The sequence below is a fragment of the Tamandua tetradactyla genome, chromosome 22 (assembly GCF_023851605.1).
Source record: "Tamandua tetradactyla isolate mTamTet1 chromosome 22, mTamTet1.pri, whole genome shotgun sequence".
NCBI lineage: Eukaryota > Metazoa > Chordata > Mammalia > Pilosa > Myrmecophagidae > Tamandua > Tamandua tetradactyla.
This window is the reverse complement of record NC_135348.1, coordinates 34,706,741-34,720,203: the sequence shown is the minus strand read 5'-3', so window position 1 is coordinate 34,720,203 and position 13,463 is coordinate 34,706,741. Positions and strand designations below refer to the sequence as shown.

Genomic DNA, 13,463 nt, shown 5'->3' with positions numbered 1-13,463 from the left:
GGCAGTTGCATATTTATTACTCCCGAGGCAATGGTATTTGAAATAAATGGAATTGAATGACTCTGTGAAATAGTTTCTGAAATCCATATATCTTAAGTTACTCTACGTCAAAGGAAAAGAAAATATCTCAGATCCTTGCTGTGAGAAGTGCAGTCCCTATGGGACACACTGACACTGTAGAAGTGAAGGACAATCCAATATTGGTCATTGTGAGTCAGGAACTTTTTTGGCATAGTTGTGAATTCTTGGAATCACAGAAATAATTCCCCATATTTTAAAAATTTCTTAACAAGAAAAAAAGCTTTTCTTTGGATTTTCCCAAATTCGTGCATCACATTCGCAACATCCTGCAAATTTACTAGTTGTAAAGTCTTATTCTATGACTATCAATTTTTTTTTAGTGATTCTGTCTTTGGAGTCATCTACAGTGTTAGTTCCCACAAAACTCTGTCCCACACACACTTACATGACAACATAGTGTGCCAATATTAAATTTTTTCTCAAAAATACATAAATAAAATTACATTAGTAGACTTAATTTAAGGAAAAATGTGAAGGGAAAGTGTAATATGTATTCAAGTGATTGGCATTAAAATGAATAAGGTAAAAGTCAGTATTTCACTGCTCAAAAACCTAAATTTCATTGACTTAAATATTATAACTTTTTAATGATGAAGGTAATTCTAATTCTACCTTGTGATGCTAATCAATCAAACCTTTAAAATAAAGATTGACCTAAGATAGTGTTTGCCTATGCCCAATATTCTAATTTATTAAGCATTTTGACTTGTGTAGAGATATTTTATCTTTTTCCCAAACTTATTATGCCTCCAAATGATTAGTAGTATTAGAATTAAATCTTAAAAAAATATGAAAGGGCTGTTTAGAACCACTTCTTTGTAAGAGATGACCATGTTTGTGAGAACAGCAGTGTATTGTCACACACAAGAAAACATGCTTAGTGACAGTAATAGAAGTAGGACTGAGAATTACATCCTTTATCCTGGGTACAAGTGTATCCCTACAATTCTTCTAACTCTGCTCCTCTCTTCTTTTTCATTTTTATCCAAATAATTGCACCATAATATCAGTTGATGATTGTCATTATCACACACAACCAGATGGGACACCGAACTTCTACTGCCCTTTGTTGTTCTTTGTGTGTGTGTGTGTTTAATTGTTGTTTTTTGTTTGTTTTTTATTGTATTTATTTTTTAACAGATTACATGATTCCTTTGCCAAGTTCACCTCATAAAATTCATCTCACCAAATCTCAGTGATTTCTCTTAGAACATATTTCCTCTTTGTGTTTTAAGATTGGTTTCAAATTCATATTTTACTCATATTTTATAAATATTATAGATATAACATACAGATATCTTTATATTATTCTTGAATACATTTCAAGTTATTGTTATGTAAAAGTTACTTGGTCCCTACTCCCTTATGGATTTTTTTTTGGTGTTATGACTATTGCTTTCATCATGTGTGATTTTGTAGATTTCTTTATTCCATTGTTTTCCCTCTCTTTCTCAATCAAATGTAATTTTAAATTTTTCTAGATCATGTATGGAGGAATAGAATATTGGCAAAATTACTTTATTGTTTTCCGAATATTTTGAGGTCATTTCAAATATCATAACTTTTGAAGAGCTATTTAGGTCATTAATGGTGTTAACACAATCATCCCTATAGTTTAACAATATCTCATTGTGTATAGATACAACCACAGTTATGATATTATTCATGGTTGCTATAGGAGTTTATGTACCCTTACTATATGAATTTAAGTGTTTATTCCTCTGACCTCACTGTATTAAATACCCCTCCAAAAGTTCTGGCTTTCATGAATAGATGATTTTTCTTTTCCACTAGCCTGGAATTACATTGAATATATTAATACTTAGTGCATGTTGCCATCATTCTATTGAGCAAATCTGCTCAGCTCAAATTCTATTACAGATATAATACGATAACACTTATTTTTTTGTTCAAAAATTAACTTTCCATATGAATGAGAACTTAACTGCCCACAGGTGAAAAGTTGCACCTCACCAGTGAGTCATAACATACAAGTGGAGAACCATTGACATGCTAGCTGAGAAGCTCTGGTTTTTAAGTCATTTAACGCCTTTGTTAGAATCTCGGATTTGCTGTTTTATACTCGGTGCCCTTGGTCAATTCAAAATCCCCTCTAAGATTCTTTGCTCATCAATAAAATATGGATTTTTACAGTACCTCCATACTGTGGTGAAATAAATGTTAAATAAATAATATATTTAAAGTTTTATCATACTGAATATTAATAAATGCTAATTTAATGTTAGCTATTATTCTTATAATTGTAGCTATAGCTCTGAGAATCCTGTTAAACAACTTCTCTTCCATCTCCTGAAATACACTTAGACTATTAGCATAAATGTATCATTTTTGCATTATAATAGGTGTTGTAAAATAGGAAATTCAAATGTTTGCCACTAACCGCATAGATAGCTGCCCACTTTGTATAATCATCTTGCTCTTTCTAAGTCATGACCTTTACAATAAGACTGCCTGGCTCTAAGTCCTTGTCTCAGGACTTCATTCCCCAGCTTCTAGGCTGTAGTAGATATTGTATTGTTCTTCCCAGATCCTCCTTGACGAAGAAAGATTTTTATTCCCCAAAGTGCTGTGACTGTTGCTAAAGAAAAACCTGACAACTTGTCATGCCTCTTGGGGATTATCTTTTATTAAGAAAGTCACATTATCCAAAGTTCCCTCCTTCTCCGGGCATCCCGCATCTAATAACTAGTCAACATGGGTTTAAAGGGCTGGCTCTTTGCACCAGTTTAGATCAACTCTGCAGGGTCATCCCCAATGCAGAATTCCTCAGAGGGTTGGCTGAGGCTTTCATTGAGGCTCTATGACAACTCAACCTCTCTCTCTTCTATTCCCTTCCACAGCATTGATCTCAAGAGTGCTCCATAATAAACTTCCTATACAAGCATATCAGTGCTAGAGTCTGCTATCCAGGGACCTCTACCTGCCAAATTTGGCTCAGGAGTCTGAGAATATAAACAAAAGGAAGGAATTTCAGAGCTGCATCACTCCCATCCAGTAGCAATGAAGAGAGCATCACTGATGTTAGTGGGTCACAGAGAAGCCCTTTCACAAAGTAGGAGAGCAATTATTAATGTTCTCACTGGTACTGAACTGCAGTGATATTTCAGTGGGGGGGAGTGATTAGCTGATACCAGATATCTGGCACTTAAGAAATATGGTGGAAATAATACTATGAGGAAGTGGAATTGTGTTTTTGTTGCTAAATTTCATTTAAATCTAAAAAAGATAGATTTTGGCAATGAAAAATTAAGAATTAAAATCTAAGTATGATGTCCAGACTACTTCCTTGTTAGGATACAATAAGGATCCTTTCTCTAATGCTAAGATGGCAGAGAAGATTGGGGATCAAGTCTGAGATTTACTTGACAGAATAACTGAGTTCCACAGAAGTTAAATTCTCAAATTAGCAGATCAACTATACCAAGGTCAGAACTCTCTTTGGAATGGAGGCATCTATGTGTGTACTAAAACCATGAATCCTAAGGTTCCTCTGAATCTTCTGAGCCTGGTCTTCATTGTCAAAGATTAGCATTCTGCCATTACTTGAAGACAAGGTGAAGCCTTTCTCCCACCAGACAATATACATTTCCTTTGGGATATGTCCCTACCTCCCCTTCTTGCTTCTAGGTTTTGGTCATGGCATAACCGTCTAAGGCCAGACTGGACCTGAAAAATGAGGAAATGAACTTACAAAGGAGCTGTAGAAACTACCCAGCTTGTACAAACAGTCATGGAGGTTATGGAGGTTATGGGGTGTGTGCGTGAGATCAGGCCCTGGGGATTTGACCAGAAGGCATATACTTAAATAAACTCAGATGCTTAAATAAAGGAGATTTTTTCTAATTTGAGAGCAGCCTTTGGAGTACAGGATTTAACACCTTGACCTGATCCCAAGGAATGATAAGATCAATCTTCCAGGATAGTTAATAGAAACATAGAAAAAGGATGGTCTACACTAAATAAGATAGAACTTCTAGAACTTACACGTCAGACAGATTTATAAAGATTGAAAGACTGAAAGAAGTATTCTTGCTAGAATAGATATAATTAATACATCTGGGAAAGCCAATCAGGGGACTATGTTCTATAGGAGGCCAAAGGGCATACACCATCTGCCACCCAATAAGGAATATGCTAATGAGAGGGATGTTAACTACCTTCAATATCTCATGGTTCTTTTCCCTTTCTAGCCAGGATGGCAGTTGGAGATGCCTTAAAAAACTGCATTCACTAATGGTAATGGGGATGATAAGATTTCAGAACTGCAGAGGCCGGATACCAACATATAATTGGTAGAAGACAGGGACACAATGATAAGAGAGGGGTTAGGGAAGACTGACAGAGAGTTATGAAGAAGTTTATTAGAGGTAATAGGTTGAAAGAAAAAATATTAGAAATTAACAAGTCTGGAGTAGAGACATGAAGATAAACCCATGGGAGAGGGGAGAATATGTGCAGACTTTTGGTCCACTTTATTACATCCACCAGAGAGCCTGCACCAAAGAAGTTACTAAAGGACGGGGTAGATATAATGACTTGGCCAGTCAACATCAACCATTCTTGGTGCCTGAATGGTGGCAGGGGTGCATGAATCCAAGAACATGGATTTCCAATTAGCAAAGCTTATCTGAATTCCTGTTTACAATGGGTTAACATTCACATGGATATGGATGAAGATTAAGAACATGTCTAAATTCTCATATAAATTCATAATTCAGTATACCCCACTGGATTTTATTTGTATTCTTGGGACTTTTCACAACACTATGGCCTTCCCCATTCTCCTAAACAGCCAATGCTGCCTGAACTTCACTGGTATAGTGAAACACTCTGTTTGTTCTATGAGTACTCAAAGAAGACTTTTGTGATGTTGCCTTAAATTTTTTTCCTGTTCTTGCAGATTACTAATGTCTATTCTGGTCTTGAATTTGAAAAGTAGTCCATGGTCTCTGGCTCACTGAAACTTGGAGTAAGGAAAGACAACTATATGTTTACCTCACTGATACCTACCCTGGTTTTGATCCTGTTCTCCTTTCTTAGGCCCTTCCCAGCTTAGGCAGGTTTTTCTATAAAATATTTACCTTGGCCACATTCATTTCCCTCTTCAACTTTTAGTGCCTCTCTAGTGGTAAAGCACCATTTTCCTCAGAACCTTTTTCTTGTCTGTTTACCATAGAAAGCTCTAATGATCTGTTCAAAACACAAATTTGATCATTTCATAGCTTCTGTTTTAAGCACCAATAGTTCCATGCTTTGGGAAAATTCATATACATTATATATCTATATTAACCTATCAGCTTGTCTAGAAGATGTTGCATGGTCTGGCTCCTGAGGCAGCCTCAACTTATTTTCAGTACTCCAGGAACATTTTCTTGGAAATATGCTCCCCCCAGCCAAGATTATTTCATATGCTCTTCCTTCTATAAACCTCTTTTTACCTTTAGCTCTTTTTTTTTAACTTCAGTCTCAGCTCAAGCATCCTTCTCAGTGCCGCTTTAGTTGACCTCCCAATTTATGGCAGTTTGTCTTTATTACGTCCTTGCATGCAACTACCATAGGTAGAATCTTAGTCCTTTAGTTAAAGTTAACCATAACCTTCAGCCTCCCACTTATCTCATTTTTTAATGTTAAAAAAATGCAAGTGGATTATTCCATAATCAATCATTCGGTTGAGAATCGTCTTCCTTACTCAATTATAACCTTGGTTAGAACAGCAACTTTGCTAAGTAACGTATGAGTGTGTTTCACTATTGTATTTCCAAAACCTAGCATAGTGCCTGAAACACACCAGGCTCTCCACTGACCAGGTGCTTCATGTGTGGACATATGTCAAGCTCATCTCACACAGTGTTACATTACACTAAAGCCTCAGTCCACATTCACCTTACAATTCCTCTAAAATGTACATAATCTTTTCACTTTTGTATTTTATTTTTCTTTTCATCTTTTTGTCTAACTCCACCTATGTCTTCAAACCAGAGCTTAAATCTTGCTTTCTCATAGAGTTATTCTTGGGCTCCCAAAATCTGAAATGAGCTTCCTGCTATTTCACTTCACATATTATGCATTTCATTCTTATTATTAAAGGTAAATGGAAGCATTTAAAAATGTTAAAATTTATTTGAGCAACAAACGATTCAGGAATCAGGCAGCACCAAACCAAAAGGTGAGCTCCACAAGGAAGTGAAAACCGGAAGCTTATATAAAGCAAACATGGAAACAGTCAAGGGAACGATCTGATTGACAGTTAATCATCCATTTTATATGGGGCAGGTCTCACAACATGGGGCAGATTTATATATACTGATTAGTATGGTATTTTCATTCTGACAAGCTTTCTTTCCTGAACTGAAAGTGGTTTATCACCAGGTATTGCTTATCCACTCTATCTTTAGGGAGCATTCTGTGCTTCCATTTTCTCAGGAAGGCCCTGCAGGTCAATTGTTTTTGTCTTCTGGAAAACCCTTTCTCTGAGTGGGGTCCCTCCCAGCAATGCCCAATGGAGGCAGCCTGGTTTATTTTACTTAAAAATAGTAATTATGCTTGCTTAAAGTATCTGTCTCTCATTAAATTCCGAGAATTTGTAAGACACGAAGTGTTTCCAATTTTATTTACCATTGAATGATCAACACCAAATATAAAACCTGGTGGCTCATAGATGGTTTCTCCTTATCAAACCACTACTGAAGTTATGCAGATTCCTGGATTAACATATTACAGAGGGATTCTTGCAATGAGCTTTCTGAGTTGCACCATCCAAGGAATGAATTTATTGAAAACAGTTGATCTGATGATATTTCTTATTTTAAAACTAATTAAGGATATAGTTATACTGATAATTACTTTAATAATTATGAAGAATATTGCTCTGAAAAATCTGAGGAGCCATGTCCGGCAACTTTTGTCCTTTTAACCTCTAGCCATACGCTGCGTGTGTAGTATGGCCCAATCCTCTCCGTCATATATTTATTGTTCAGCTTCTGCGTAACTCTCGTTATTCAGGGCACTTTGTAAGACAAAAAGAAACATAAGGCATATTCACTGACTTGGAAAAGCTTACGGTTATGCTGATGAATCAATGCAAACCTTCTCTATAGACTTAAGGCTCCAAATTTCACAATATAAAATCAAAGAGCAAATGATGTGGTACTAAAATGCAGACATTTAAAGAACAGAGTGATCACTAGAGGTCAGAAGAGGCAAAACAAATCAAATGTCTTGAAGGGACTAGGCTTGAGCTTGTTCCTGAAAACTGAATAACATATGATAAAAAGGATAAAGAGGTTATGATTTGTGGCTGTTACCCACATAGTTATTGAAACCTTGGTAAAGCCCCTGATTAAAAAAAATAATAATAAGAGCATCGTCTCTGCTTTCTGCAGTCCCAGGTATGCAGTCATTCCCAGTGATACTAGCTTTCCTCTTGAGATCCCCAGCACCGTGTTTACCATCATGTTTCAGGTATTTCTTTTTAAAAATAAATTTGAATATATTATAAAAACAAACTTCACTGAGATTGATTTAATCCTCATGGTGTCTCCTATAGCCAGAAAAGAGCACATTATTTATTGATTTCTTGCCCACATTCTACTTTACTATTGCTAAATGAATTTTGATTTATAGAGAATGACCCATACAGTCAAATGTCATCACATACTCAATAAAGTGCTAATTCCTCTTACTAAAATGGTCTTCTTCTTATCCTAGATATGTGGTGTGTATGTTGTTTGTTATAGGATTTCAATAAAATATTGACGTACTAATACTTTTACCCACTTACAGGATAGAAGGTCAAAGGCTTTAGAAAAGTAGTCAGTTTGGAGCTTCATCCTTAAAGCTCTTTGCAAATGCAGGGTCTCGGGTTGGAAGAAAGAAGAATGTCCCGGTGTCACACACTCCATGGATTTTGCTGTAGCAAGGTTTGTGCCAGGTGACAGCGCTACATGGGGCTCTGTGAAGAGGGCGCTGGAAGTAAAATTTGTTACATTTCATTAAACAGGACACAGTGAAATATTTTAATAGGATTATCAGTTTTTCCATATTCTATCATTTTTCTTTACTTTGTTTAGGACTTTATATTTTCATGACTATATCACTAAGAGTATAAAACCAATTTTTAGATAGCAGTTACTATTTAGCTGGTTTAACCTATGAGAAAAACCTGTATTAGTAGAATCAGACAGAATCCCTTCACCTAAATATGCATGTGTAGCATTGGCAGAAAGTTGTAAAATTTTATGAAAACTCCAAAATAATTTATTAAAAATATTTGTACTCACTATTTGAATTGAGAAAGATGTGCATATTTCTAAAAATATCTTTAAAAATTACAGTGACATGTAGTAGTTTATGGTACCGTGCTCCAATTTTCCTCCCTAAGGTTCTGGAGTAATTATTCAAATATATTATTTTCTGATTTGTTTGTGATGCTTTATTTCACGATTGTGGGGATACTTTTGTGACGATTCAAGTTCTTGTTCTTTACCATCTGGGCTGGGTGTTTGTTTCAGGGGTCTTAGCTCTTACTTAGGCACTGGGTCAAAGCACAGTGTGGAAAACTAGTCATTATCAGTTGTTTTCTACAGATAGGTTTGCTTCCTTCTACTATAATCTGAAAAATGATAGCTTGCTTTTTTACAAAGGAAGTAAAAAAAAAGGTGAGTTGATGGTGAATGTTAGCCTCTCTCTCTCTCACCTGAATATTCTGAATCTCTGTAATTGAATTCTATCTGATGGTTGCATTCTTACTTCCACAACTAGCTTTCTGCCTTTTATGGAAATGAGAGCAATATCTTTAGTTCGTTTAGCTGGAGGCAAGTTTTTATTTAGCTGTAAGACTTGAAAATAATAACTCCATTCTTACCTAGCTCTATGGCACATCTTTTCCATTAAGTTAAATAAAGTTTCATATAATGATGGTTCTGGACTCTATAAAATCATTTCATAACCAATATTATGGAAACCACTTTTTCACAAATATTATTGTTCTTGATCATCATCTGATGTGCTAGAAAAAGGAAAAAAAAATGCATACATACACACATACCCCAATGTATTTCTTTTTAGCTTGTTGCTTCTGGTCCCTACAAAACTGCATTTTCAAGCTAAGATGTTCTGCAACTATCGCCTTAGAATGAGAATGATATAGCCAGATACAGAGAACAGAGACAAATCATACACTTCTAAGTATGGAAATACCCTTTAAAAGCAGGGTTTTGGTTTGCAAGAACAAATCTCTGGAGAAAGTAAAGGCTTGGAATTCAGAAAGCTTGTTTTTTGCATATCAAAAGCAAAGCCACAAAGGGTTTCTGTCATGTGGGAAAAAAAATACATATGTATACAAATATGAGGAGGAGCTGGTACCCTTCCCCTTCCCTTACCAAGCAAAACTAGAAGATCATTTTATGTTCAGAGGAGGGAAGACTGATGATATGATATGCTAGAATGAGCTTCAGAAAATGGGCTAGGTATGCAATCACCCTCTCCTTAGGCAGGCAGGGTTCAGCTTGATTATAGTTGAAAGAACTTCCTGAAAGGGAGTGAGCCTTATAGAAAAATTTCCTGGGGCAGCACTATGTGGGAGCAGTAGAGAATGTAGGGTGTCAGGAAAGGTTTAGAAAGAGAGGACCTCAGAAAGCTCCCGTTCATTATGTTTCTAAGGAGTTGAAGGAAATTCTTCACGCATGAAGTTGGCCTTATCACTAGCAACAAAGTTGGGAAACTTTTGAGTATGAAAGTGTGCGTGGCTAATTAATAGTCTGTACAAACCAGCCAGTCCAAGGCAAACGGTGACATAAAGTCACCTTACAGAGAAGCTCAAATGTTCTAATAGAGAGCCAAACGACCTAGTATTAAGTCACAGAGTGCAAAAAATAAGCATCATATTTGATTCTGGAACTATGGGTTTGTCATTTCAAGTCAGAGGGAACAGATAATAGTAAGAAAAAAGCATGGAGAAAACATAGGCATCTTAGCAGAGACTACCATTGGCCATAAGATTGTGCACGTCCAGGAATGCCTAAATCTTAGCTAAGTTCAGAACATGTAACACATAAGACAAGAGTAGGTAGAATTAAATAATTATAAAAATATTTTTAAAAATACTATTCACTATTACTAAGTTTTGACACAACAGTTGCATAAGGACTTGTAATAGAATTTGTTATAGAAAAATAACACTTTTTCACTTTTATTATATTTTTATTAAAGTGTATTTGACTTGAGAAAAAAATTATGAGCTTATAACCATGAGCTAAACAAAAATGGAGCACTGCATATGTTCTTCAGATGAAGAAATTGAAACTCTTTAATATTGGCTGACCAGCCTACACCAGTGTGGGTCCCCAGAAAAACAGAACGCATACATGCATTATATATATAAATGGTTCTTGTATTTGTGAGGCTGGCAAATTCAAAACCTGCAAAATTTAGTAAAGTAGACATTCAGATTGGAAATTCAGGAGGTATTTTTATGCTGTAGCTTTGAGGCAGAATTTCTTCCTCTCCAGGAAACCCCAGTTTTGGCTCTTAAGGCCTTCAACCCTGGGATGAGTCCTACTCACATGATTGAGGATAATGCTCCTTACTTAAAATCAACTGATTGCAGGTGTTAATCATTTCCACAAAATACCTCCACAGCGACACCTAGACTAAAGTTTGATCGTGTAACAGGGCACTATCACATACCCAAATTGACATGTAAAATTAGCAACCCCAAATCTCAAAGCTCATAAGGTGCTGCCCTAGGTCAAGAACCCATATACTTGCACAAATGTTTTATTTTCTTTTTCTGCTTTAGCTAATGTAGAGGTATCCTCTAGTTCATAGTTCCCTGAATGAAATACCATTTTATCTTGAGATTAGGAACAAGGTTTGAGGATTGGGTTAAGGTGCTGGGCTGTTTTCAGAGTAGTACACATGTATTTTGGCTTCTATTTTTTCTAGCTAACAGATGTGTCTATTGAGAGGTCCTGCTTCATGTTTGTCAAGGTTTCTTCATAGCCCTATCACTGTCTATCAAAATCAATTTCTATGTGCATTTATTATCCAGGTTTTCCTCATTGTTTTAGTTTGTAAAGCTGCTGGAATGCAATATACCAGAAATGGAACAGCTTTTAAAAAGGAAATTTATTACAAGTTTACAGTTCTAAGACCAGAAAAATGTCCAAAGTAAGGCACCCAGAAAAGATACTTTGACTCAAGAAGGGCTGATACCTGTCACACAGGAAGACACGTATCTAGTGTCTGCTAATCCTTGTTCCAGGTCTGTTGCTTCCAGCTTCTGATGCCAGTGGTTCTTTGCTAAGTGCCTGTGGGCCTACACTTAGCTCCTCTGGGACACAACTCTGGGGTCTGGCTGCTTCCATGAGAGCGAAGGACCTAATGAAGTCCGCTGGTTCCAAATGTCCCTGTCTAAGCATCTGCTCTCTCTGTCAGCACTCCAAGCATCTCCAAGCATCTCTGTCATCTCTGAATCAGCCATTTTCCAAGAATCTGCGGGCTCTGAAGCAACTGTTTTCCAAGTGTCTCTGTCAGCTCTGAACTTTCTCCAAAATGTTTCCCCTTTTAAAGGACGCCAGTAAACTAATCAAGGCCCACCTTGAATGGGCAGAGTCACGTCTCCATCTAATCAAAAAAAGGGCACACCTGCATTTTGTGGATTATATCTCCATGGAAACAACATAAACAGAATTCCACTGTTAAAATATTGAATAAAGTTTTACAGAACATGGCTTTTCTGGGGGTACATAATATTTTCAAATCAGGACATTACACCCTCTGAACCCTTAAAATACGGGTTCTTTCTATATACAAAATACATTCATCCCATCACAATATTACAAAAGCCTCAAAAAACAATTCTTTAACAATACGAATGCAGTATAAAGTAAAAAACAGTACAAAATCTCATCAAAGTCAGTTACAGGCATGGTCTGTCCTAAGGCAAAAAAGTGTTTGGCTGTTGACCTGTGAAACTCAGAACAAATTTTCTGCTGCCAATATAGAAAGAGGGACAGTCATACTATATGTGTTCCTATTACCGTGGGGTGAAATTGAAAGGAAAACAGGGTTCCCTGAACTCAAACATTCCCAAAAACATGCAGGGCAAATTCCATTGTATTTCAAAGTCTGAGAGTCATTTATCACTGGGGCTTTAGAAAGCAGCAGTCCCACCCTTTCCAAGGGCCTAAGCAATGTTCATACTCTCTGCAAAGGCTCATCGAGAGGACCACCTTTTTTCTAGGCTCCACCTTCCCCAAACATTAGGGCCACATTGGGGACCTCTGTTAAATCTGGGGCATATGTCCAACACCTCCAGAACAATTGGGTGACATTCAGGCTACCCACCCCCATTTCCAGTTTATGTGTTCCACCCTATCCAAGGCCTAAGGTGGCAAAACTCTTCCTGAGCAATGAAACAGAAGGCCCACTTTCTGCTTCCAGGGCAAATTCACCCTCTGCCCACATATGGGTGAGTTTGCCCTCCAGGGCAGAGATTTCCTGGCTCCAGACCTTAGTTCAGCCTCTAAGTCATTTTTCCTTCAATTTGTCCCTTTTTTTTTTCTCTCTTTTAATCCAGAGTTGCAGTGGTTCCGTTCACACACATTTTGTAAAAAATATATTGATTTTCCCTGTAGCTCACAGGAACTCCATTTCCATTGGAATTTTTTCCTGAAATGGCTTACTGCTTCCATGTTCATTAAATCCTCACTCGCCAAACAAAAAATATAGACTGATAAAATGGATAGAAAAACAGGACCCATTTATATGCTATATGCTGGAGACTCACTTTAAACCCAAGGACAAAAATTGGATGCAAGTGAAAGGATGAAAAAAAATATTTCATGCAAATAACAACCAGTAAAAAAGCAGAGGTATCTATACCAACATCAGACAAACTAGACTTGAAATCTAAAACAATTAAAAGAGATAAAAAGGATACTGTGTGTTAATAAAAGGGGCAATTATCAACAAAAATAATAATCATAAATATTTATGCACCAAGCCAGAGTACCTTAAAATGTAAATACTAATAGCACTGAAGAAGAAGTAGACAGCTCTACAATAATACTTGGAAACTTCACTTTCCCACTTTCATCAGTGGATAGAACATCTAGACAGAGGACCAATAAGGAAACAAAAATCTTGAATAATATCATAAATGAAATATATTTACAAATATTTACAGAACCTTGAATCCAACAACAGCAGGATGTATATTTTTCTCAAATGTTTATGGTTCATTCTCCAGAACAGACCACATGTTGGGTCATAAAGCAGGTATCAATAATTACAATAATTAAAATGATACAAAACAAGGTCTGAAGACCATTATGGAATGAGGTTGGAAATCAACAGAT

General features: G+C 36.4%; 1 long non-coding RNA gene across 2 annotated transcripts in view; it reads right to left on the bottom strand.

The window, feature by feature from the left end:
- Window positions 1-13,463, bottom strand: part of LOC143666100 (uncharacterized) — a 75,822-nt gene that overhangs the window by 53,213 nt on the left and 9,146 nt on the right. The window contains exons 2-3 of one of the 2 annotated variants that reach the window (XR_013167392.1): window positions 7,883-8,067; window positions 6,935-7,108 (exon numbers count right to left, since the gene is read on the bottom strand). This is a non-coding gene — a long non-coding RNA (uncharacterized LOC143666100). Of the gene's footprint in view, window positions 1-6,934; window positions 7,109-7,882; window positions 8,068-13,463 lie in introns of those variants that run through there. The other variant, XR_013167393.1, reaches the window with a different exon arrangement.